Source organism: Crinia signifera, chromosome 7 (genome assembly GCF_055691185.1).
Source record: "Crinia signifera chromosome 7, ASM5569118v1, whole genome shotgun sequence".
Taxonomy (NCBI): Eukaryota; Metazoa; Chordata; class Amphibia; order Anura; family Myobatrachidae; genus Crinia; species Crinia signifera.
The window spans coordinates 154,770,766-154,797,926 of NC_139223.1; positions in this window are offsets into that span (position 1 = coordinate 154,770,766).

Genomic DNA, 27,161 nt, shown 5'->3' on the forward strand with positions numbered 1-27,161 from the left:
CAGGGAGCTGGGTCTCCGTTTTCAAGGTGTAAAACAACAATTCAATGTATATAGTATATATATATATATATATATATATATATATATATAAAACAAGAAATAAGTGCGCAAAAAAACCTTTTGAAACAATGTCCATAAATCGATGTTGGTAATCGCTCAAAATGTGTTTTGACTTGCACTTTAGGTCCAATTGTAACCTGGCTGCTCCACCATCACCCAGATTCACAGGTTGTAATAATCTAAAAGAACAAACAGGAGCGCTCCATAGTGCAGTATCAAAAGATAACAAGTTTTTATTTGTTTAAAATTTCCAAGCAAGAATAAGTTCAGGGTAACATACCACTGAAAACGGTTCAACACAACCGTAGTGTGTATGAGCATGGATTTCTGTGACCCGCACATATCGTTGGAGTGGTTACACTCTGTCATTGTTCAGCAAGCAGATGACGCCAGGCCACACCCCTATGTGTTTCGTCACTGGGGACTTCATCAGAGGGCTATATATATATATATCACAAACGATAGTGTTATACAGCGCAAATAATAAATGGCTTTCCTCTTTCTTATATAGCCATAATCAACACAGACTTTATCTTAACCCCTTCCCGACATATGACGTACATTTACATCATATGTCGGTTGCGGGGAAATCAAGCCAGCTCACGGAGTGAGCTGGCTTGAAAGAGAGCAGGTAATGGCTGTATATTACAGCCAGGCACCTGCTCTCACGGCCACGAGCGGCGAGTTCGCCGATCGTGGCCGTTTAACCCTTTAAGCACCGCGGGCAAAGCGCCCGCAGTGCTTAAATAGCTGATCGGAGGGGGGGCGCCCCCCTCCGGCGCCGATCGCGGCCCCCCGCGGCGAGATCGGAGGGTGCCGATCGGTTGCCATGGTAGCCAGGGGTCTAATGTAGACCCCTGTGCTGGCCGTGTCAGCATTCCTATTACATCCTGCCTGAGGCAGGATGTAATAGGAAGTGCTGAAAATCACTATGTTCAGCCATAGAGCTCTATGGCTGAACCTAGTACAGGCGATCGCGCCCCCTAGTGGTCAAGTACACTAGGGGGCCTTGTAGTAAAAGTAAAAAAAAAAAAAAAAAAAAGTTTAAAAATAAAAAAAAAATAAAAAAATATTAAAAGTTCAAATCACCCCCCTTTCCCCATTTCACAAATAAAAATAAATAAAAAATAAAAAAAATAAACATATTTGGTATCGCCGCGTTCCGAAAAGTCCGATCTATTAAAATATAACATTAGTTATCCAGCACGGTTAAAGGCGTAAACGGAAAAAAGTTCCCAACGCCAAAACTACGTTTTTTGGTCGCATCGCCTACCCAAAAAAAAATAACTAAAAGAGATCAGAAAGTCGCCCATATCCCATAATGGTATTAATTAAAAAGTACACTTCAGCCCGCAAAAAATGAGCCCTCACCCAGGTCCGTAGGTGGAAAAATAAAAAAGTTATAAGCCGCAGAACATGGCGACGCGACGCAAATTAGAAAAACCGTAATATTTTCTATTTTTTTTTTTAGTGGTAAAACGTATCAAAAACTATTTAAGTTTGATATCACCGGAATCGTAACGACCCATAGAATAAAGATAACCCATCATTTTAAACGAACTATGAACTCCAAAAAAACCGTAACCAGCGCAAAATTGTGGAATTGTGGTTTTTTTTCTTTTTACCCCACATTGAATTATTTCCTGATTCCCCAGAATATTATACGGTATAGTAAATGGTACCTTTAAAAAGTACAACTTGTCCCGCAAAAAAAAGCCCTCATGTGTCTATATAGCCGGAAAATTAAAAAAGTTACGCTTATTTGAACGCGAGGAGGAAAAAAAATAAAAAAGTTAACAAAAAAGGCAATGTCGGGAAGGGGTTAAATATAAAACATTTATTAAAAAACAAACATTAAAACAAGCTTTTTCTTGGATTTATATCAGCAGCATTCTCCTTGAGATTATGGGCGGTATTCAATGAGCCTGATTCGCCAGGTTTTTATGGCGATTTTGTGCTGTAAGGCGAATTTCTGACTAAAACGGTGAATCACCCTATTCAATGACCAGATGGCGAATACATTTGAAGGTTTTTTTCGCCATGATTCACCGAGTAGAAATCGCTATCTTTTTATGGTGAAGTGGAAGGTGAACTTTTAAAATAAAGTGTTTTGTTTTTTACAATTGGTGTCAAAAAATCTGGAATTTTATTCTGAGGAGGGGCATGCTATTTTTATTCATGTGCTGTAAGCACATTACTATATAGTTAATTAAATTTTTTTTTTTTACACAGACCAGCCAGCAGGGGGCCGGAGCCGAGCCGCTCATTAGATATTCATATATTCACTTCACCCGATCATTACATATGCATGATCGGGTGTAGTGAATATACCCTGTCCCCTGCTGGCACCCCTGGGGGGCAGCCTGTGCTGCCTGGCTCCTGGGGAGCCCACCTCCCCCCACAAATGTTCTGGGGCAGGCAGGGAGACTTCCGTCCGCCGCAGGAGCTCAAATTTGCCGGTCAGGGGCAGCGAGCCCCTGATTTGTTGAATACCGGAGCCGGCGAGGCTCCGGAACGCAGCGAGCAGTGGCGAATGTGCAGCGAATCCTAAACAGGATTCGTTGCACGTCGCCAGTATTCACATTGAATACTGCCCTATGAATCATAACAAGTACTCAGCATGTTTCGTCTCCTTATGAGGCTTCATCAGGGATGTGACACTTTTTATGAATCTTTTATAGGTTAATCCGTTGTTGATAGATAATTTCTTTAGGTACTATACCTTTAAGGATTCAGTAGGATTTAACATAGGTGGGGATTCAATGTTTTTCTCAACCACAATTGTCCAAAGTATAAAATATATGAGATTTTACTGTAAATATGTTATCCCAAATTTGTAATCTACTGATAATAAATCGGTTTATCTTCTTCTTTTATCAGTTGAAGGTGAGAACCATTTTTAGGTTTAGTCTCATCATTTTATTTGGAAGTGATGTAACGATCAAAAAATACATCCAAATATATAGGATAGCCACATAAAGGGGAAACTTTTTATTCTATCCTCAAAAATAGTGAAGTCCCTTTTTTTCTTTATATAGCTTGAATCAGGGTTAAAAAGTCTCCTTAATGAAGCCTGTGGATGTGTGCTCTCCAATGTCCAAATATAAATATACATGCCACTCTGAAATGTAACTCCCTTTCTTTAGTAGTATGGGCATTCGTGGGTGTCACCTGGGTAGCTACTTCGTGGACCAGTTTATAGGAATGTCATGGATGTGAAGCCAGCGCCAATGGCATTCTGAGGCATGTGCATGGCATGGCTGAGGCATGTGCATGGCATGGCTAAGGCATGTGCATGGATCTTTTGCAATCAGAATGGGATAACTGACAGTGTAAGTGCCAATAATAATGATGGCAGTTTCAGAAAGGGATGAAACAAAAGTAGCTGGTGTAGCCAGCTGTACATGTAAAGCTGTGCGTATACTTGTATTTCCATAGGTTCCGACTGTGTCTATAGGACTGTGAGGACTTGAGAATGCTTTACAGTTGACTCAAATGTTTTAACTACAGTGCAATTTCTATAATGGTCTCTAAAATTAGCTCCATTCAGTCTGCACACACTGGGCATGGTTCCACTGAGCCAGGGTCTACTGTGCATGCACAGGTCTCAGGAAAAATGGCTGCCAACCATTTTCTCAGTGAATTGTGCAGTGCCAATGAGGAACACTGGTGAGGTGTGTACAGGGGCACCAAGAGCAGGATGGAGGTACTAATTACCTAGGCCCAGGATAATGGAGGGGCCCAGTGGGGGCCCTGGTCATCCCCCTATTAACTGGAAGCAGAAGCTGCAGCAGCACTTCTCCTCAACCCAGCACATGTTGCTGTGTGCTGGGGGCAGTGTGGCTTGGATTGCACTTAAAGTACTATTTTTTCTGTATTTTATGTTAAGGGTGCATAGCCACGTCTTCCATGTTTAGGGCATGCCATCAGAGAAATGCTAGGGCCCAACCAAGCTTTTTCCTACAAAGGGTGTGTATACAACATGGGTCAAGGTGCACCCTGTACCCCTTAAAGATATGCTACTGCCTGATTCAGACTTGGGAGTAAATCGATAAAATAACAAGCCACGAATCACTTGCACTTGCAACAATGTTGCAATGTAAGGGGTGAAAATACCATTTTTTCATGCAAGGTATATATTGGCAGGTTTTGCATTACACCCATGAATGCTGTACACTGCAGCTTTCTTCAATTCATATTTGAGCCATGACACATGCCTCCCGTCAAACATTTTCTGCACAATTTTAAATCTGTACATAGGCCATTGCCTGGGTCAGCTCAGAGGGTCCTTAGGCCTCCTTCTCTCACAGGCAGGGCCTAAGGGCCAGATGTATCAAGCTTCAAAAAGTGATAAAGTGGAGAGTGGTAAACAACCAGCCAATCAGCTCCTACCTGCCCTTTTTCAAACCCAGACTGTAATATGGCAGGTAGGAGCTAATTGGCTGGCTGTTTGTCACTCTCCATTTTATCACTTTTTGAAGATTGATATACCTGTCCCTAAGTGAGGATTGGACAAACGTTGCTCCATAACAACTTCTGTACTGCCAGTCCATGGCCCTATATTCCTAGCGCTATAAATCATACTCACATACATATGCCACACAACCGGCTGTCCCCAGACCGCTAATCACAGCAACAAACTTGGATGCAACACTCACTGTGTTGTGTGATACAATAGCATACAATAGTATACAATAGTATACATCCTAACTCTGTAGTGACCAGGTGCTGCGATTGCAAATCAGAACAGCCTATGAGGAAGAATTACTTCACAGAAAGAATAGTAGATAAGTGGAATAGCCTCCCATCAGAGGTGGTAGTGGAGGCAAATACAGTAGAACAATTTAAACATGCTAGGATAGGCATATTGATATCCTTACAAAAAAATAAGGATCAAATATGGTTTGAGGTAACATGTTTAAAAAGGAGCAGACTAGATGGTTCTTATCTGCCGTCAAATTCTATGCTTTTATGCCTCTGCCTGATTGACAGAAAAAGGCATTCACAGGGAGGGGCAGGGGAGACTGTCATAAAAATTGCATCCTCACGGAGCTTTTGCTAATGACTTTGAGATCCTTATAGAGCAGGGCTGGGCAATTGCGGCCCTCCAGATGTTGATGAACTACACATCCCAGCATGCCTTGCATCAGTTTCAGCATGGCCACATAGCAAAAGTAATGCAAAGCCTCCTGGGATGTGTAGTTCATCAACATCTGGAGGGCCGCAATTGCCCAGCCCTGTTATAGACCTACAAAAATGTATTAGACGTTTAGCCCTCAAATTATTCTTTAAAGTAATGGAAGAAATTCCTAAAAGTGATGCACCGCAAATACTGCTAGGATCTTATAATGTTTTCAAACATAAGTAGACACACAAAAAGGGGTGCTATGTTGAATCTTTTGAGAAACTGGTCAGAGAGGACCTAGATAATATGAATTTTAAACCAATTAGAGATTATCTCAATAAAAGTGAGAGACAAGCTATGAAGGATCTTATAGTCAACAAAACCATAGTTTTAAAACCGCCAATAAGGGGGGCGGCATTGTGTTCCTCAATATAGACTACAATGCCTAAATTATGAGGCAATTATCGGACACTACCACTTAAAAAAAGGGGGGCAATCTGACAAGCAGTATTACTAAAAAATTAGATACCTTGTTAGGCTATTATCTCTCCAAAAATATCCTCTCTCAGAAGAAAAAAAAGAGTATATCAATATCCCACATCCAGCTATAGCTGTAATTTGTGCACTCCTGAAGATACATAAAAATCAGGATAAGCCACCGGGATGCCCCATAGTTGCAGGCACTAATTCAGCGTTATCTGATTTATGTCATTATTTAGAATATCAACTTCAACCTCTAGTACAGAAAACCTCCTCCTATGTTAAGGATCTAATAGTGGTCATTAAATTGTTCATGGAGATTGAATGGAAACTTTCTTACAGATTGGTCACAGCTGATGTGATCTCGCTCTATACAATCATAGAACATCAGGCAGGTCTTCAAGCCACCAAGTTATTTTTGGAGAAGGAACTGGCATCAGAAGACTACATTAAATTCATAGGGGATTGAATTGATCCTGGTTAACAACTATTTTTGGTTTGATTATATGTTTTTAATTCATCTAAGGGGACAGCCATGGGTACTGAACTGGCCACAAGCTATGCTAATCTATTTATGGCATGGTGGGTGTCCAACCATGTTTCGGATGGACATCACTTTTGGGCCAGTCTGGTAACATGGAGTCGATACATCGATGATGTGGTATTTGTCTGGGATGGCAACGATGTTTCTTTAAAAAGGTTTTGTGATGACTTAAATACTAATACAGTAACTATAGTATTGCCATTTGATATCAGCATCCAACAAGTGAATTTGAACTGATTTTATCTCTTTTATCCTCAAGGAACCATCACATTAATTGGTTGAAAAGCATCCCGAATAGCGAGTTTCAGCATATCTGGTGAAACTGTACTGATATCAACAAATATGATGAACAGGCTGACTTCCTTAAGGAAAAATTCTTGATAAAAGGTTATGATGTAACCATGGTGGAAAAAGCCAAACAGCAAAGTAAAAATAAAGATAAATAAATAATAAATAAATAAATAAAAAAGGGGCAGGAGGTCATCCATATTTACCCATGTCATCGGTCTGCAATTATTTATGTCCTACTCAGTGAAAAGGAACTATTTCTTTGCTTATGGCCCTCACTTTTCTGAATTTTAATACATTTTATCGGTTTGATTTTCTTCTATCGCATATGCTTGAAATAAATACTACTTTTGGAGGAAGTTACTCAGTTTGTCTTGAGTCTGACTGACCGGCTACAAAAGAAACCCTTATGTGCATAGAGGGAATATTCCTAAGGTCAGTACTCTACTTACGAGTGGTTACTGTGTTATATGAAAAGGAGGCTGGAGTAAAGATACCTTTATGGGCATATAGGGACCGTTCCCAGGTCAGTGTAACCATTTTTGAATCCTTTCTCCTCTGTCCATTTTCCTAATTTGATTTTGAGTGCTGTATAAAGAAACCTTTATTTTGAACATAGGGACCCACACTCAGGTTAGTGTGGTCCTATAGGGATATCCAATTGCTGAGAGTGGATGTTACGATATCCATAAAAGTCTTCTTTGGATCTTTGCTGGGTTACCACTAACTTTTTTTGTGCAAAGTTATAGATACAAAACAAAAGCAAAGACAATCATGTTTAGCAAAGTCTTTTTTTTCCCATCAAGAAAGAACCCGTAGCTCAGCACTGCAGCCCATCTACATATGACGACACTTCTACAGATACAAAGCCGATAACCAAAGGTTTAATTTATTCAACTTGTGGCAATGCATTATCATAATTTTTACCCTGAAAAGACCACAGGAAGCTATCGACACAGTAGGCCTTAGAAACGGGAAGTAAAATGGTCCAGCAGGAAGGGATGACTCTATTTAAATATGTATTATTAGCCAAGCTTCAACATAAAATGAAGTATAATAAATAAAAAACTTTGGTTGTTGAAGCAATAAATATAATATATTTGTAGTTGTAACAACACAATATAACATATGTTTGAAAGGTTATGCATACTGTCTATTTAAGTAACACACATTTTACCCCTGTGTGTAGTACGGTAAAGTCTGAATATCTGAGAATTAGTAATAACTAGCTGCCACATTGCTACATAAGTGTAGCAAATATTACACACAAAAAAAGTAAAATAGTGAAGGGATTTATGCAACATACAGCAATTAAACGTGTTTAATTATATATACATTTTCAAATATATTTAATTGAAATCTATTTTTCTAGCAGCAAGTTGCATGAGTGCTTTGCTCTTAAATTGCCCCAGCCCATACAATATATTAAACATACGGAATAGATGTTTCCTAATAGATGACGTTAAACTGTCACATGGTGCAAAGGTTGGTTCGCTGTTGGATGATTTCCAGCATACAAATGTACAAAATGGAGGATTGCGAACAGATTACCTGCTACTTTTTGGATACAAAATAAAATTAAAATTCACAAACCTTTTTTTATGGGATATTAAATGAATCTAATGCATCCTTTGGGCAGAGCAAATAAGTGTTTTGTGATGTACAGTATTATTTTTCAAAAAAATAAAAAAATAAAGCAAAGGGAAAAAAAAAAGATCATCGTTCTGGCTCATTTAATTTTTGCGATTGAGTGATCTAAGATTAACTACAAACTAGTCAGTGCAGTTTAAGAGCTGAAAGCAATTTTCAGCCAAAGATGGTAATGCCACATTTATTCCACAACCGAATGACTCTAAATGACTGAGCTGCAAGGTCTCTGTATATGACCACAGGGCCTGAGAAAGCCATAGCAACACAGGAACAAGGCACAAAATAGTTCCAATTTATTTGGTGCCATCACCTTAATGAGATTAATACAGACGTGTTCATGTGCCTAATTGGTGATTTTGTGTAAACTGGTAATGAAGGATTTAAACTGGAGGCAGCAGGCTGCATGCAGGAATGGTGATTTAAGGAAAAAGTTTCTAATTGCAGACGGCAGCAATTGCCACTTTATTCCTACGAAGTCAGTATCAAGATGTAGCATATATATATATATATATATATATATATACAGATGGAGCACCTATCGTTCAGCGCCAGCTCTCGCCAGATCCCCTCTGCTGGCGAGAGCTGGCGGAGAGGCACTCCATCTGACGGGGGTGCGCGCGTGTCTCACATGTACACACTTCACCTTCTCTCAGCTGTGGATGGTGGAAACCCTGCCCATCTCTGCTTCAGGGAGACGGGCAGGGTTAGATGGGGTGCGGGGGGCTGCGGGCACCGACTGGGGAGTGGCAGGGAAGTGACGGGAGTCTGCGGTGAGCTTAGACGGAATGAGGCGTGTGTGCATCTTAGTAAATAAACCCCACAGTATCTGCATGATTTATCAGGATCGACTATGCTGCATTGCTGACCTGACGTCTCTGTGGATGACTTGTATGAGCCATTTACGAGTACGCTTTGGCCTAGCCTTAGTCATAATCCATTACCACTACTGCAATAACCCAGGTTATTTCCAGGGTAACCCATCTCAGTGGAAAAGGGTCCTAAAATATATTCTGCATCCAGTGACCTAGGAATCCTTCTAGGGTAGCAAGCAGTCCTGGGCGATGGGGCAGTGTAAAATGCATAGGTAGAACTGGATGACTGGTTATGGAGATTAATTAATCTCATAGAGCTGTCCGAACAGAAACACAGCACCATGTGCAGTTTAAACAGGGAATAACCTAGGTCACCAGTGCAGTTTGAATGGAGTATGACCTGGATCTGTCCTAGGGTGAGGTTGAAATTACCATTGGTGCACAGGTGAATTGCGCCGGGGCCCCTGAGGACAAAGGGGCCCACTGCTGCCTAAACCAGAAATGAATTAGCCCCATGCCCCCCACAGACCATATTGAGCAATGTTGAATGAATGGCCGAGTGCAAGGAGCGGTGAGGGTCCCAATGCCTGAGGGACCTGGTCCTTACCTGAGAGGCAGGAATAACCTTGTGTTCTGGACTGATAGCAGAGTCCTGCCACCTTTGAGCACTGATGATCACAGTCACATGCTGCCTCTAATTAACAGACACTGTACATTTTTTGATTCATTCAGTCTGTGAAATAAAGGAAGCTCACAACTGTTGTAATTGGCACTGTCAGAGTATGTCTGACTGAGTGCAAAACTGAGGAAAGTGAGGGCCCTGTCAAAAACACAGCGTTCCTGCCTTCACCAAGTACACCCACTGTCTTTCCCTGTCACCCACCTTTTCTCCCTGTCACACTCTTCCTTCCCCTGCCTTACACTGTCACCCTCTTTCTCTCCCCATTACCCACTGCTGTGTTGCATATTGGTAACTAGTGATGGGGTGGAAGAGGGGGACCTTTATTTAATATTTTTGCACCTAGGCCCACAAGCCACAAGCTCATCCAATAGTTGGAAAAATGTACCAAAATATGTATCAAGACAAGAATGCCCAGCACTTCTTTTATAGGGTAGTGTTGGGCACTTTGCACCCACTATGGCACTGAGTTGGCAGTAGTGCTGATAAGTATAATAGAATGTGGCATAGCATGCTTTATATGCCAGGACTTTTAGATTGGGTAATAACAGATGGCAAGGTAGGAGGGCCCTGCTCACAAGTTTAAAATCTATAGACAGGGCTGCCATCAGGAAAGGTGGGGCCCGGGAATGACAAAGTAGGTTAGTAAGCCCCCTTCTCTTTCTCTAACCTCCAGCATGCCTGGTAAAAGCTCCTATGTCGGCAGCTCTGGCCGCATTATTCAACATCTGCATTGCTTGAGGGGAAATCGGAACTTAGTAAACTCCAGTCTTGGGACCCCTTTCTGTCTGGAGTCCCCACAGCCCCCCCCCCCTTCACCCTCTGATGGCTGCGCTGCCTATAGATGCTTAAAATAGATGCTAAAAGTCATTTTTTGTTCCGGACAGATTAGTAGATGAAGGACTTTTAGCAGTACCTAGAATCTCCTGTAATTCATCAACCGACGAGCTTTTTAGCCACGCGGTTCCAACTCTATGAAACTCACTTCCCCGCAAAGTTCAAGAGGCCCCCACCAGGGCCGGTGCAAGGCACCAGACCGCCCCAGGCAAGTTGGGGTGGGGGCGCCCCGGTGTCTGCCGCCCGGGTACCTGTCATGCTGCGCTGTAAAGCTGGCAGCATAGCCTGGCGAATAGTGCTCGTTATTTCTTATTGACTGCAGGGACCCCCCGCTGCCGCCGCCAGCTTTTACGCACATATACGCCGCAAGACAGGTACCCGGGCGGCAAGGGGGGGCAAAATACTGCCCTCCAGTGGCCGGCGCCCTAGGCAAATGCCTAGATTTGCCTAGTGGTGGCGCCGGCCCTGGCCACCACTCTAGAATCCTTTAAAATCAGACTCAAGACTTTTCTGTTAACTCAAGCATTTCTGTAATCCTCTTAAGAATCTCCAAACTTTTCTGTACTTCATTGTTCCTGAACTATGTTATGTTCATTCTATCTGTTAAGTCACTTTAGTCCTATTGGAGAAATAGTGCTCTATAAATAAAAAAAATATTAGTATTATTATTAGATGTTGTTTGCAAAATGAGCATAGTATACTACGGAAAGTGTCACTTGCAAAGAACAGTTCAGCAATGATAGCATATGTGTCTGCTATATGCCTGGCACAGACACTTACATGACTAGGGCACAGGGTTGAGGAGATGGCGCTATCAATGTCCTATTTAACCGGTATTTGGCATGCAGGAGTTGGGAATGGCACTCTGTCGCCTTTGAAGCCTCTGGAGAGCCTTTGAATGTTTCACATGCTCAGCTTCCAGTAGACACTGCTAAAACACCTGCAGAGCATTCAGAACAGGCCACCCTATCAAACAGCTATGGTCTGCCTCTAATGAGAACAGGGATGAATACATGGATCCATCCCTGGGGCAGTATGGATGGTCAGTGGCATAAGTTTGTCACAGTTGCCCAGAGGCAAGATATATATTGGTGCCCCCCCCCCCCCCCCACACACACACACACACACAACCTTATATAATATAATATGTGTCTGTTCTGAAAAATGTGTTTTATACACACGCATATATATAGAGAGAGAGAACACATATATTTTAGAACTCAGCTACAGAAGGGATATTAGTGGCTTTCAATTAACAGATTCTAACCAGCAGAGGAAGAGAGGTGCCCTCTTGGGAGCAGGAGCTCGGCGGCAGATGACTCCATTGCTTCCCAGAGTTCTGCCCCTGCGGATGGTGTAATGGTTAGCATTACTGCATCACAGCACTAAGGTCATGGGTTTGATTCCCACCATGGATAAACTGTGCTTAGTTTGTATATTCTTCTCGTACTTGCGTGGGTTTACTCCAGGTACTCTGGTTTCCTCCCACAATCCAAAAATATACTGGTAGGTTAATTGGCTCCCAACAAATTAACCCTAGAATGTCTGTGTGTGTATATTTGTTAGGGAATTTAGAGTGTAAATTGCAGTGCAAAATTGCAGTGTAAAAATAAAGCTCCCCAGCATTTTGGGGTCTGCATGCAAAAGCAGCCAGTATTTGCTATGCACAGAAAAAATATAACCCACCCAAAATTAATCTATATGCACAGTACATCTGCCCCACCTGCGAAGCAACATGGTTTTGCCCAGTTGCTTCATATTTTGCTCTACTTACAAACAAAACAGTTCCACTATGAGCAATGACAGAGGCATAGCACTAATGTACAAGTGGATAAAACGGGTTACAATGTATGTCAGTGTTTTAACAATATTCATAGTTGGCACAGATGGTTAAATCAATATACAGTAAATGAGCTACTAATTAATACCCCTTTTACACCGCCGAAAAATCCGGGTCAGCGGCGGGTCAGACCCGGATCTTCGGCGGTGTAAATCCCTAACGCCGTGTCCCTTTACACGGGACTTCTACCCAGGTCCTGACCTGGGTAGAACACGGCTAGGACCTGGGTAGAGGGCGGTGTAAATGGGAACGCCGGGTCGGATGACCCGGCTCCCATTTACATGAATGGGGAACGTCCAACCTGCGGACCGCAACGTCCGCAGGTTGGACGGATTGTCAGTCTGACACTGACAGCCGGCGCTGCTGTCTGCTATACTCTGCAGACAGCAGCGGCGGCGGGGGAGGGAGGTGAACGGATGCCTGTGTGCGGCATCAATTCACCTCCTGTCCAATGGCGGGGGGTGCGCGCGGGGACTGGGGGCAACCTAGCAGCTTACCTTAGGGCTGGGCTGCCCCCAGCAGCGTTCCGGGTACGGCGGCGTCGATCGGCGCTTGAAGATGACATCGCGCTGTCATCTTCAAGCGCCGGGAAGGGGCGGGAGGGGGGTGCGGGCGTTTAAGCCCGTCCGGTGTAAATGCCCCTAAACGCCGGGTCACACCCGGCTTCAACCAGGGTCCAAAAAGCCGGGTGCGACCCGGCTTTTTGGTCTAAAAGGGGTATAAGTCACCTGTACCCAAACCTGGACTACTAGTTTGTCTTGAGGAATGTGGTTGGAAACCCCTAATGAAGGTCAACTATGGGCAGTACGGCTGGTGAAATGGTTAACATTACTGCCTCACAGCACTGAGGTCATGGGACCGATTCCCACCATGGCCCTAACTGTGTGGAGTTTGTATATTCTCCCCGTGCTTGTGTGGATTTCCTCCGGGTGCTCCGGTTTCCTCCCACAATCCAAAAATATACTGGTAGGTTAATTGGCTCCTAACAAAAATGAACCATAGAATGTCTGTTTGCCTGTATATGTGGTAGGGAATATGGATTCTAAGATCCACTGGGGCAGGGACTGATGTGAATGTTCAAATATTCTCTGTAAAGCGCTGCGGAATATGTGTGCGCTATATCAATAACTGGTAATAAATAAATAACTAGACTTTTACAGGAAGTGACCTATTTGCATCTTTTTAAAACTTAAATGTGTTTTTCAATATTTCACCGTATGTTCACTTTCATATCTTTTCAACCTAAAACTGCACATCCAATGCAGTAATTACACAAGGTACGGTAAACACATTTTCGGCTTATTTTGAAAGAACAATTTCCCATTTTCATCTAGATGTTGGTTAAACCTATCCGTAGATGTGCCTTTCAAAACAGATTTAAGAGCTCGTGTCGAAAAAAAAAAGTCTCATCACCTTTCCGAAGATTCAAAACTATTTTGTGTTTCTTTTCACCACGTGACTTGTAATGTTCACTGAGTGCTTTCCCTATAATTTTAACATTTTAGCCAAAATGGCAGAGCATTTTGTTCAGCTCCAGTTGTTGGACGCTTTAATGCTTTGTTAGTTCGGAAGCAGAACATCAGCTAGTTTATACAGATGGGTAACTGAATTACACACTTTCTGCAGCCAGTCAAACCAATTCCATTTGGATCCAGAATGTCACAAGAGTCTCGGCAGTTCGTCAGCTGTACGATATAGTTAACAAATTGTGAACTGAAACTTCCGAGACTGTGCTAAGTGATCTGTAGTCTCTCTGAATTTACTTTGCCTTAACCCCGTGAAATTAACAGTACTTCCTGACATTCGACCCCGCGACCTCGCACATAATAAGAATTCAAAAAGCACCATGCATGAGTGTATCTATGTAATGCAAAACTGGAAAAATGACCATGTCACCTTTTTATTATACAAAATCATCCCGGCCTCCATTGCATGCTTCATATGTGAGAGCTCGGTTTAACGTTAATATAAAAGAAAGAGGGGGAAATAAAAACTGTTTTAGCAGTAATAATTTAATGTTTGTGACTTTTATAGACATTAGATTGTGGCAAGTGGATATTGCCTGAGAAAAGAAAGTGCTATTGTTTTCCATTAATGCAGATATTTACCAAGATGGGTGGGCGATGATGATGGTTTGAAGCAAGAAGTAGCTTCTGGGGAGAGCTGGTTGCCAAGGGTGTGAGAGGCAGCACAATGTGTAGGTCTCAAGGTTTAAGAGGGAGAAGCAGAGAAGTGTTATGTGAAAATGATTTCGCAGTTATCAGGCTCCGGGGATGACAGACTACAAGAAAAAGAACAAGGTTCTATGTGGCTTTTTCCTCACTGTAAAGTAAAGATTGGCAGCTTGAAATAAGGCTTACAGGCAGACCTGCACATAGCACCTCTTCACCCAGAACTCGTAATCACTACTCAAAGGAAAAAGCATTTACCAGTAAAAAGCCGCACTAGCCATCAGAAGTGTGCTTAAAACACCACTTAAATATCACTTTATACGCTATTACTTGCAAACCGTGGCTTGGTATTAAATTATACTTGCATAGGCTTTGCTTAGGTGCTGATAATGCCTTTGAGGTTGCATTGGTGAGGCAGAATTTAGGCTGCTTTACAAGGGACGTGACTAGCATATCCCAAACAACTGACAGTGACAGGGTGAAAAATTGCAGAACTGTACTTTCCTTCCCCATATAGATTGTAATTTTAATTGTCACTGTGGCCCTTCTGGTTTAATTATGCGTCCTCTTTGATATATACCAGGACATTGTATTGAATGAAAATATGGTGCTATAATAGTCTCTTTATAATTAATGACCACATGTAGATCTTGGTGCTTTGGAGAAAAGAAATAAATGAACAATTTATTTAACTAGCTTTCGGATTCTGATCTGTCCTCTGCTGAATTTAAAAAGGATCTTTGGGAGCGATATATAGCAAAGGATACAGATCCTGCAATCTGCAAATGTAGAACGTAATATATTGCCTATGATTAAAAAAAAAACGAAAAAAATAAAACAGACGCTTTCAAATGAAAACAATTTTTAGCAGTAGCAACGATTATATTGTTTTATGAGTCTTTAGTACCATCCTCTTGGAAGGTTAGCTTGTCTACGGTGTTTTATATCTGGATTGGCGATCTAGTTTGTTTAAAAAAACATGGGCACAGCATAGAGATCAGTAGCCTTTTATCACTATGATTTATTTGGTATGTTATTGTTTGAATTTAGTTTATGTTTTCACCACAAGGCTTCATATATAAGATTCTTCGGCATCTTTCGCATACTTCCAAATATTGCATTGAAGCTCTCTACATATTATTTCGTTAAGGATAGTGTCAACTGTGTAATATTACATTATTTCTCCCAAATGATTTGTCTATGTGTCATCATGATTAATAATTACAATCACCTGCTCTAGTTGTTTTTATATACTAAATAAATATATTTTATAATGGTATATAATATATGTGCATATATATATATATATATATATCTAGAGAGAGAGAGAGACCACCAGGCAATAAATTTGTCCTACGTTCACCAGCATCTAGTCCCTGAGTGCCCTTCTTTCTCCAATTTATATATATATATATATATATATAGAGAGAGAGAGAGAGAGAGAGAGAGAGAGAGAGAGAGAGAGAGAGAGGGGGGGGGGGGACGGGGTATGCTAACATGTAATATGAAACAAATAGTCAAGGGTTAAAAAATGATTATTCAACCTAAAAATGATTCATAAAAAAATTAAAATGATATATACATGATAAACACACACATATATATATGTTCTACTATTTGATTCATATTACATGTTAGCATACTCTCTCTCATTGTGTATATATATATATATATATATATATATAAAATTTCTGTGCATATGCATATCACATTTTCCTGTGAATTCATTTGTCATGGCTTCACGAAACATGGTTTTTAATCTTATATACATTTCAGTCTTATACGGGCATCTAAAGACTTCTGATAAACAGACCTGTCCTCTATCTATCACAATAAAAGCCATAAATGTACAGTGACAAGCTTCTGCTAATTTCTTCCTTTGTGTGACAGTGGAGCAGCACACATGCATCCTGTATAGCATGAATACAGTTCAATTGCAGAGCATAAGAAAATTGGATCAGCTCAGACAGGGACTACCCTGGGGTCAGCTGTGACCATGCCACTTCAATGTGATGTCGAGTTGGGGTGATGGTGTGTAAATAAACATAGGGAATTGCAAATCTTGTCATGGCCACGCAGAGCAGCTCAAGCATTTAAAGATGGTTGCCGCAAACCTAACCGGAAGGTGATTCTTCTGTGTGGTGGTCAGGCTCTTCTCCTCCCTGACATATTTAACTCATTCACGGCCACATTGGGATCTTATATTTGTAAGGACATTGAGAACACTTTATGTAATACAGAAGTGATTGGCCAGCTTAGTCCCTGGGGAACCGTACTTTGTTTTTAGTTAAAGTCCTTACCAAATTTTAATTGTGTCTTTTTTTTTTTTAAAGAATGAATGTACTTAAACACAATATACAGTATATGAATGATTGAGTTGTATCTAGGGACTCGGTGACGGATTTGCTTAGTTTAGTATTGTTTTTGTTTTGTTGTGTACCGGTGTTTGTTACATTTGCTCATTAAAGTTCGACGAGAGCCGTTCATGATTGTGAACTTTGAGGATGAACTTTACTAATGTTTAAAAATAAAATATAGTATAATTCACATTTCTACTTATGCATCTAATGTTATTTAAATTGTACTTACAGTGCTCATTAAAATACACTTACAAATTTGTACCTTCACCCAAAGTAAAAAGATCTCTGCCAGTCTCCCATTTCTACATATCTGTTTTTCTGTTACTTCTATTCTTCCTACATGACAATTACCTTTCATTACAAATTTATAAAATCATTTACATTTTAGCAGTTTAAATGTTTCTCCTGACATTTTGTAACTATTAGCCTCTTCTAGAATGGCATATGTTCAGGCAGTTAATAAAAAATTAAATGGAAAAGCACCAGACAAGGTGAAGCTTTGTATCAAAGTGTTCCGCACATTTCTGAAAATATCATCTTTGTGTTGCAAACTGTGAAGCGAGGTTAGGGCTATGCCAATATGTGTATTTGTCATAACTGTCAGCCAGCCTGTGAACCAAGCAATCATACGACTCCTAATTAGACAGTTACATTTTGTTTTTTTAGAAAGACTCTTCATGTAAAATGTGGTGTTAAAGATTTGACAAAGGTAGTTAGACTTAAAAAGTGAAGGTGCATTTAGATATCTATCACACAATTAGTTCCGCAGTGTAGGATGTTAACTACTTTAGTTCCAATGGCTGGAAATAGGTTGCTGCACCACAGACCCACCTGCTGGAGTTGCAATGATTAGTCTAGGGATGCGTGCTAACAAGGCCTTGGTGGCAAAGCCCTGGGTCTTAGATTTCAGCCTGATCCACAGATTCTTGATTCCCGATTTAATCTTCAGTTTACGGACATGTTGTCAACAGCAGTAAAGAAAAGCTGCCTGGGGTAGAGGATATATGTTAGTCTATATCCAAGAGAGGAAAAAGAGAGATAGGACTCTGGGGGTTATTCTAGTTCACTCTCAGCGACAAATTCCTTCTCAAATGGACAAAACCATGTTCACTGCTGGTGGGGAAGATGTAACTTGTGCAGCGATAATTAGATTTGGGTGGGGTTTTACTTCAAAGTGAGATCTACATTGCAGTGTAAAAATAAAGCAGCCAATATTTATTCTGTACAGAAACAAAATAACTCTTCCAAATCTAAATCTCTCTGCACATGTTACATCTGCCCCACCTGCAGTGCCTATGGTTGGCTATTAGGTTAAGACATAACTTTTAATATATATTTTTTTAAATATTTGTTAGACTTCTATGGCTTGAAATAAATGAAGCACACTGCGAAATATAAATAAATCACGTCAGGATATATGACAGCAATCGTACCTATATGTGATCCGGCTCAGATGAGTGAATCCATTTCTGGGATGATTTACGCTTTTGGGCAAATAGTTATGTTTTAAGGTAATGATTTTCAATGTTTTTTTTTTGCAATTTCTTTTTGAACGTGTAAAGAAGGGATGGCAAAAGTATAAGGTTTTTATTTTTTCAAGGTTTTTGTAGAACGTTTCATTAAAAAAAAAGATGCAATATTTACAAACTCTATACTCAGTTGAAAATGTTTATCAAAAGATGTTTGGAAATCTGCATTATCACAACTAAATTCTGATTTTCATACTGTCTTGGAATTTGCTGAGAAGTTCATATCATCCCCGGTTCTACATTAATTCCTTGTGTTCCACAGCATAAATACAGATCTTTGTGCCACATTCTGCTTTGGGAAATCATGTGATTCATATCATATAATATTATTTGTATCACATGATGGCCTCCAAATTTCGAACTCTTTACTGGGACTTTGAGTCTCAAAGCTTTATGCAATTTATCTCGGCAATAAAATAAGTCAGTAATCATTTAGTTAAAATGAATTTATATCTCTACATTGACAAGACAGTAACCTTTAGCAAGCAAACAGCAATTTATGATGGTACAAGGATAACAGCAAGTCTCTGATTGGTTGCTTTGGTATAATACATTAAACAACTTTGCAAACTTGCACTTACAACACTAGTAGTACTGTAGTATATAAACTGCTGGATCAATCAGACATACTGCAATATGAAGACCTGTCTATACTAGGTGTTCCCAAACTATTTCGCTCTTGTACCCCTTTGAAGAATAAAATGTGTTACAGGAACCCATCGAGTTACAACTGAATTGCTGCCACACATGCATGGTCAGCCAACCGCGCATGCACAGTAGCACTGCGGAGGTACAAAACAGAAGTGGAATGAACACTAATGTGATCAATATATTTCTTCTATATCCTGCATGTGTTTTTAAGTTTTTACCCCTGTGATGGCTTTGGGGGGGCACAGAGATGCAGTTGGTGATAGACGAGAGATTGCAGATGGTGGAGGATGAAAGGAGAAAGACATTGTGTGACAGGGGAGAGGCAGCGGGTGACAGGTGAGATATAATTGGTTACAAGGGATAAGAACAGGGGAACATGGGGTGGCAAAGAGGGACAGCAGAGAGGTGTAGGTAGACAGAGAAAGGAAAGTAGGTGACAGTGGAGAAGCTGTGGGTAATGTTAGAGGCAGTGGGTAATGAGGAGGAAGTGGGTGGCAGGGAGATGCAGCGGGAGGCATTGGGTGACAATTTCATCAAGCACTACACATACCACAATATTTTCCACAGATGGGCAGATATGTAGTAGCTGATTTCTCAAAGTCACAGGCTGTCTACTCTACTCTACCATATAGATCTGGGGTAGCCAACCCTAGTCCTCGAGAGCTACCAACAGTGCAGGTTTTGCAGGTCTCCTCACAGAATCACAAGTGAGCTAATTAACTCCATCTGTGGATCTTTTAAAATGTGTCAGTGATTTATGAGTGCAGCTGTGCAGCAGCTAGGTTGTCTGGAAAATGTGCACTGTTGGTAGCTCTCGAGGGCTAGGGTTGGCTACCACTGATATAGATCTTGCCTATATGCAAATTAGACAAACTTACGCCACTGTGTGATGGTTTCAATGTTACTTTCTGTTATATTCAGTTTAAATTAAATCAAATAAACTAAAGTTTTCATACTAAATGAATAAGGGTGGGCTTTTTTGATATCTCTAAATTTGGCAGATTCTGACGTGTTCCCGTTCATCATTATTACATTATAACATTTTCTTTGGTAGATAAAGAAATGGTAAAACTGTTTTTCTCCATTAATTTGATCTATTGCAGGTGCATAAAAATGGGTCTGGTCTTTAATTGACAAAATATCTCACGTGACAATGGGGTTAATCTAATACACACCTGCCTACCAGTTTCTCAGACGCAGCCTGGTCCACAGGGGCAGAGCAGTATATAAATAAACCCTCCATCTTATTGAAATGAATAAATACAGAATACTAACCCCTAAAGGGATTCTCTGAGTATCTTGCTAATTACTTCTTCATCCCTTTCCTTTTAGTGTTAGGGATTGTTGTGGGTGGCAAATGAGTACTAATAATAGAACATTAGTCACATTTTTTAAGACAAATATGACTTAGTAGTCCAAATAAAATTTGTAATATTTACTTTTAATGTGTCCAGATAAAAAAAAACTTAAAAAAGTGGACTGACATGTGTAAAGTAAAAAGGAACGCTGCTTAAATGGACATTACACACCGTAAAAATCAGGTGATCTCCTGACAGGCTGGAATAAAAGTAAGATTAAAGTCGTTTCTGTCCAAAAATTTATGCAGATGTACTGTACATTGAGGAAATCATGTTACATACCAAATGCTTACATTGGCAAGAAATATAAGGTAACCATAGCACTGCTTAACTAAAATGGCAATCTAAGAGGTCTGGTAGAATAATGTGTACCAGATGCACTAAGCTTCAAAAACGATAAAATGGAGAGTGATAAACAGCCAGCCAATCAGCTCCTACCTGCCATGTCACAGACTGTGTTTGAAAAATGTCAGACAGAAGCTGATTGGTTGGTTGGTTGTTTATCACTCTCCATTTTATTACTTTTGAAGCTTAGTGCATCTGGCCCTGTATCTGGTGGCAGGAGGGACTATGTGCTACAAGTTTTACTTAGGTGCTGCTACCCCACCCCCACCACCACCCAAGAGCCCCGATAACCCTTTTTTCTCTAAAATTTACCACAGCTCCTAGTCACCAAGTCTGTGCCCTGGCAGCTGGTAAGCTGCCCATTGGAAGCACTCCCTACTAGTTACATGCTAGACCAAGGGGGAGAAGTTATTCATTGGAGAAGCTGCCTGGCTTTTATGGGTTGCAGACACAATGCAACACAAATTGAATAGCAGAAGAGCAGCCTCCCTCTCTCCATGAGGTAGGAGCTACCACTGTTACTCACCAATATTAAACATGCTAATGGTTACAATGAGGAGAGACAGTGGACAAATAGTCATTGTATAGACTAAGGGGTAGATCTATTAAGCTCGGTGATGTGATAAAGTGTCTGGTTTTTATCACCAGCCAATCAGCTCCTACCTGTCATTTTTCAAACCAAGCCTGTAACTTCACAGGTAGGAGCTGATTGGCCAGTGATAAAAACCAGACAGTTTATCACTTCACGAGCTTAATAAATCTGCCCCTCAGGGCCTTATTCAGACTTGATCGTAAAGAATATTTGGTACTTGTTTCCTAGCAGGGCGCCCAGATTTCCTACGTACGCTCAGGAGTTAATTTAGTTAATTTATTTACTGCACCCTGAGTGAAATCGCATGGCCCTTTTTTGTGGCGTGAGATGTGAGATGTGAGATGCGATCTCAGTAGTTAATATGGTAAAACACCTAAAACACCACCACTCTCCACGTCACCCCAAAGCGTGGCGAGCGGCGGTGGAAAGCGTCCTCCAACCTTTTCATACTATCCATGTCGGAGTGGAGTTGTTTTTATACAGTGCGCTCGCCACACTATATAAAATCAACTCCGCGCCGACGTGGATAGTGGGGTATGAAAAGGTCGGAGGACGTGTTTCAACATGGATAGTGGAGTTATGAAATGGTCAGAGGACACGTTTCACTGCCCCTCGCAGGGCTCGCTGCGCTCGCCATGCTTCAGGGTGACGTGGAGAGTGGTGGTGTTTTAGGTGTTTTACCATATGAACTACTGAGATCGCATCTCACATCTTACACCACAAAAAAGGGCCATGCGATGCGGTGTGCGATGCGATTTCACTCAGGGTGCAGTGAATAAATTAACTAAATTAACTACTGAGATCGCATCGCACACCGCATCGCACGCAGAATAGCACACTAAGCAAATCGCATGCGATGCGACGCGATCGACCCGATTTTTACATTGGAACCAATGTTAAATGGTCCCTGAGACCCGATTTTACATTGGACCCAATGTTAAATGCCCCCCAGACCCCATTTTTAATTGTATACCCACCCTGATGGGTAATTACTATGTGAAATGCCCCCCCATTGTTAACGCCACGCCACGATCAACGTCAACCCGAAGCGTGGCGAGCGCAGCGAGCCCACGCGGGGCGTCGGTACGCGTCCTCCGACCTTTTCATACCCCCACCATCCACGTCGGCGTGGATTTGATTTAAGATAGTGTGGCGAGCGCAGTGAGCCACCGAGCCCGAAGCGCACTACATCGCACTTTTTAGCCTCTAATGCGCATCCCATTAAATATGCGAATTATGACAAAAAAATGCGATTTCAGAAAGTGCGAAGAGCGGCGATGTAGAGTGCGAAAAATATATGCGCTTTTCTCTCAGGCCATAGAATGTCACCCCTGTTATTCTACTGTGCAAAATGCCTGACTCAGCTTCACACACTTTCATCCTTACTTTGCCCGTTCAGTCAATGATGTGAAACTCAGCATCAAGTCCTACTAACGTCTCATCCTTTTACCTCCCCTCTACATATTACCGAGCAAAGTAGGCAGGAACAGCGGGCAATCATACACTGCTAATAATTTATATTCATAAATTAAACCCACTTTGCCCGTATTGCAATATTTTGGAAACGATTAATCACATATTAACCCTTTGAGTGCCAAGGGAATTTGTCAAAATATTTGTGAAAATTGTCAAGCAAACGTTTTTATTCATCTTAATGACCTTATATAGGAAATATCATCTTTTTTAAAATAACATTTTTTTATTTGAATTTATATAACAAATGTGAGCGACATGGACATTTTTAGCGGATACTCTGAACATCTGAGAAAGATGTTGGTACTCAAAGGGTTAAAGACCCCCCTAATCGACATCACACGGTGAATACAGAAATGTGGAAACTTTCCAAGCTGCACAAGGATCTTGAAATATTAATTTGGGGTGTCTTTCCCGGCTCATTCTCATTTTTTTTTTCCGAATCTTTATTCAATAGGCATAACATGGAAGTTTTAACAGTCATAACAGATTAACCTCGTCTGTGCTTTCTGAGGCAAACCATCTGATGAATTTACAGCCAGCCAGATGAAAATGCTATTTGGAGAGAGATTGGGAGTTTATTTGATTAAATCCGTTTCTCCACTACCTTGACCTCTTCCTTGTGAAATAATCAGTACTGTTTAGCAATAATATTCAGCCATTAATAATGAATTACTTTGGAACAGGTTCCATCTGCGCTGCAACCAACCCATTGACTTCTGACGGTTCACTTTAGTTACTGCACAAAGTAAGTTATCCTCCAATTGAAAACTTAAGTCATATTTGTGTATTTTTACTTATTTACAATATTAATTGATGTTTATTTATTTCTGATGCAGTCCCTATTTCATAGAATAAATGTTGACTGCAGAACTGCACTTACCAGACGGGATAACTAAGCACGAGGCCAGACCAGGGAATTACTTTTAAATGAATGGCACAGACAAGTTTTCTGCTACTTCTATTTAGTTTCTTGTTAACTTGGAGATACATCTTCTAAGTGGCTGTAAGCTGAAACTTTGTTGGCACATTTAACCCCTTGAGTGCCAACATCTCTGTGAGAGATGTGCAAAATATCGGCTAAAAATGCCGGCGTCGCTCACATTTGTTCTATAAATTCAAATAAAAAAATGTTGAAAAAAAAAAAAAAATTTTAATAAAAATTATATTTTTTTTAAATAAAAATGTTTGCTTGGCAAATTTTCACACCTATTTTGATAGAAGTTTAAAACTAGAAATGTGCGGGGACCTCAATGTTTTGTTTTTGGTTCTAATTCATCATTGTGATTTGGCTTTGTCAAAACAACCAGTGGCGGAACTCCCGGAGGCAATGGAGTCATCTGCCGCCGGGCACCAGCCTTAAAGGGGGCACTGGCTTCATTGCCCCTGGAGTTCTGCTCATTTGAGGTGCTGCCCGCAAGTGCCATTGATGTATGCAGCGGCAATGCCCCCCCCCCAGCCGCGATGCCCCCCGTCCTACCTGTCACTTGGTTGGCTGCAGCTGTACTCACTGAGTGACAGCGGCCTGAGCAAATGAGAGCCAGCCAGTGACAAGAAGCCGGGAGTCGACAGGAGACAGTCGGCAGCCAGTGCGGATGCCACTCAGGGGCGGATACAGAGGTAAAGAAAAGTATAGATCCGTCCCTGAGCGCTGCGCTGCATACAGGCTCTTGTCATCCAGGACCCAGCCCGCGTCAGCCCAGCCTCCCACCCGGGAAGAAGCCTCCCTACCGCTCCTTCCCCCGACAGGCGTCCAAACTCCACAAATATCGCTGCCGCCGGCCACCTCCGGTTTCTCCTCAGCAGCTCATCTGCAATGCACCGCAGGAAAGGGCCAGGCTGCAGCCACTGCGCAGGCCCTGCCGAGGTCTCCCCCCGCTCAGCCGGACCCGCAGGACTGATCGAGTACCACCATCAGGACTCAGGAGAAGCCTGGGGAACAGCAGCTCAGCAAGCTCAAGGACATGGGGCTGGAAGGTACATTTCACCCCCTCATGCCTCCCTGTTACCTCACACCCAGATGGACCCTTTTTGTATGCGCGGCCCAAAAGGGGCTCACGCAGCAGCCCACCTCCCACTCTAGCTCTGAATGCCTGCATCCATGTTTTAGCAGCACCAGGCTGGTGCCCACCACTCTCTTTTATCTCTCTCTGCCTGACCCCCCCCCCCTGTCTCTGCCTGACCCCCCTCTCACCCATCTCTATCTCAATGACCCCATCTTACCTTATTCCCCCCCTCTGCCTGATCCCCCTCTCACCTCATCCCTCTCTCTGCATTATTCCCCTCTCACCTCATCACCCTCTCTGCATGATTCCCCTCTCACCTCATCCCCCTCTCTGCATGATCCCCCTCTCACCTCATCCCCCTCTAACCTCATCCCCCTCTCACCTCATCCCCCTCTCTGCCTGATCCCCCTCTCACCTCATCCCCCTCTAACCTCATCCCCCTCTCACCTCATCCCCCTCTCTGCATGATTCCCCTCTCACCTCATCCCCCTCTCTGCATGATTCCCCTCTCACCTCATCCCCCTCTCTGCATGATCCCCCTCTCTGCATGATCCCCCTGTCACCTCATCCCCCTCTCTGCCTGATCCCCCTCTCACCTCATCCCTCTCTCTGCCTGATCCCCCTCTCACCTCATCCCTCTCTCTGCCTGACCCCCCTCTCACCTCATCCCTCTCTCTGACATGCTTGTTTCTCTCTTTCTCTATTGCTCCCCCCCCCCCCCCCCCATCTCTCATTCCCCCTCTCTCTAGCTATCTATCTAGGGGGGCACCAACTTTTACCTTGCCTCCGTGCGACATGAACAAACTTACGCCACTGAAAACAACTCTCAAGTGTTTTGGTTTGGAATCTTTTACAAACCTATAAAGAGAAAAAATATTGCAAAAAAGTTATTAAAACAGCAAAAATCATTTAGTTTTAGCAATTCAAAACCCAAAATTCAGATGTTAAATTTGAATTCTAAACCATGGGAAGATCTGAACTAGGAGCTGGGTTTTGGCTTTATTCAGATCCACAAAATTCAGGTGGATTTGTATTTATGGAGAACAGAACAGCACATGTCTCCCATCAGTGCCTCATTGCTGGTGAAAATTTCCTAAGAAATCATATGAAATATAGTTAATGTGTAGATAGAAGCACATGCTGCAGCCATATCCCTGCCCTTAAGATCATTTTATGGGATCTTTTCATGTACAGGAGCATGAGCATATAGAATGCACAGTTACTAATTAAATGGTGCATTAATTGACACAGGCAGGCATCAATGTACGAAAGCAGGTGGATATTCAACATGCAAACCCTGATCCCACAAGGTCTAAACATAGACCCCTAGTTGCCTCATATATATTTTTCTGCCTCCTTCAGCTTAAATCCCTTATCCCTCTCCCACAGCCCATCGATTCCAACCCCCTTCCGCGCCCCCGCCCCCCCCCCTCCTTTCCCGCTCCTTCCTCTACCCCCAGGTTCCCATCCAAATCACCTACAATCGGGCGCCATCCCTGATATCCTGCACCTGTGCAGTGCATGCAATCAGTATCACACACATCGGGCTCTAGCACCCAGCCTGTTTGCACAGGTGCATTACTCCCTTCACACCCGGAATTAATTAATTCATTAATTAATTAAGAACACCAGACTCCTCAGCTGTATCAATCACTGTCCACCCTATTTAAACCCTGGGACACCACAGCACCAGTCTGCCATTGAAAAAGTCCTCACCAAGGATGAAACGCGTTTGGCTACACTACTCATGGTAATACCTGCTCTTTTTCAATATATGCTTCCTTATTCCAGTTGCTACTGGTAATTTTATCATTGCTAACTTTATTGTTACTCTATCTGTAAATAGTCACAATAAATTTACCTTGTAAATACACCAGCTCACCTCTTTCATTTGTATACGTGCACCCCCATAAGTCCCCTTCCACCCACTACACGGACACACTAAAATCTGGAACCGTGTCAACGCATCAGGATTGGGGAAGGCACACACCATCTACATCCACCGATACATCGGAATCTCACGGTAAGATACTATCACCGTTTCAACACACAACTTGCATACCCTGAACCGTTTTACGTTGTCTTCGGAGGTACATACACCAACCCCAGGATTGACGTGAAGGGATCTAGATACCTTAACACCAACACTTATCGGGGAGACAACAGGCATTGCCTCACCGCAGGACAGCTTGCAATCATCTAGTCAAAGATCGCATTCCCGTCACTCTCATCTTCAACACCCAGCCAACAGTTATTGCTCCCAGTTTCAACACCAACACCCAGCCCACAGTTATTGCCCCCTGTTTCCACCAGCAGAACACCCAGCCCACAGTTTTAGCTCCCAGTATTTGACAATACACC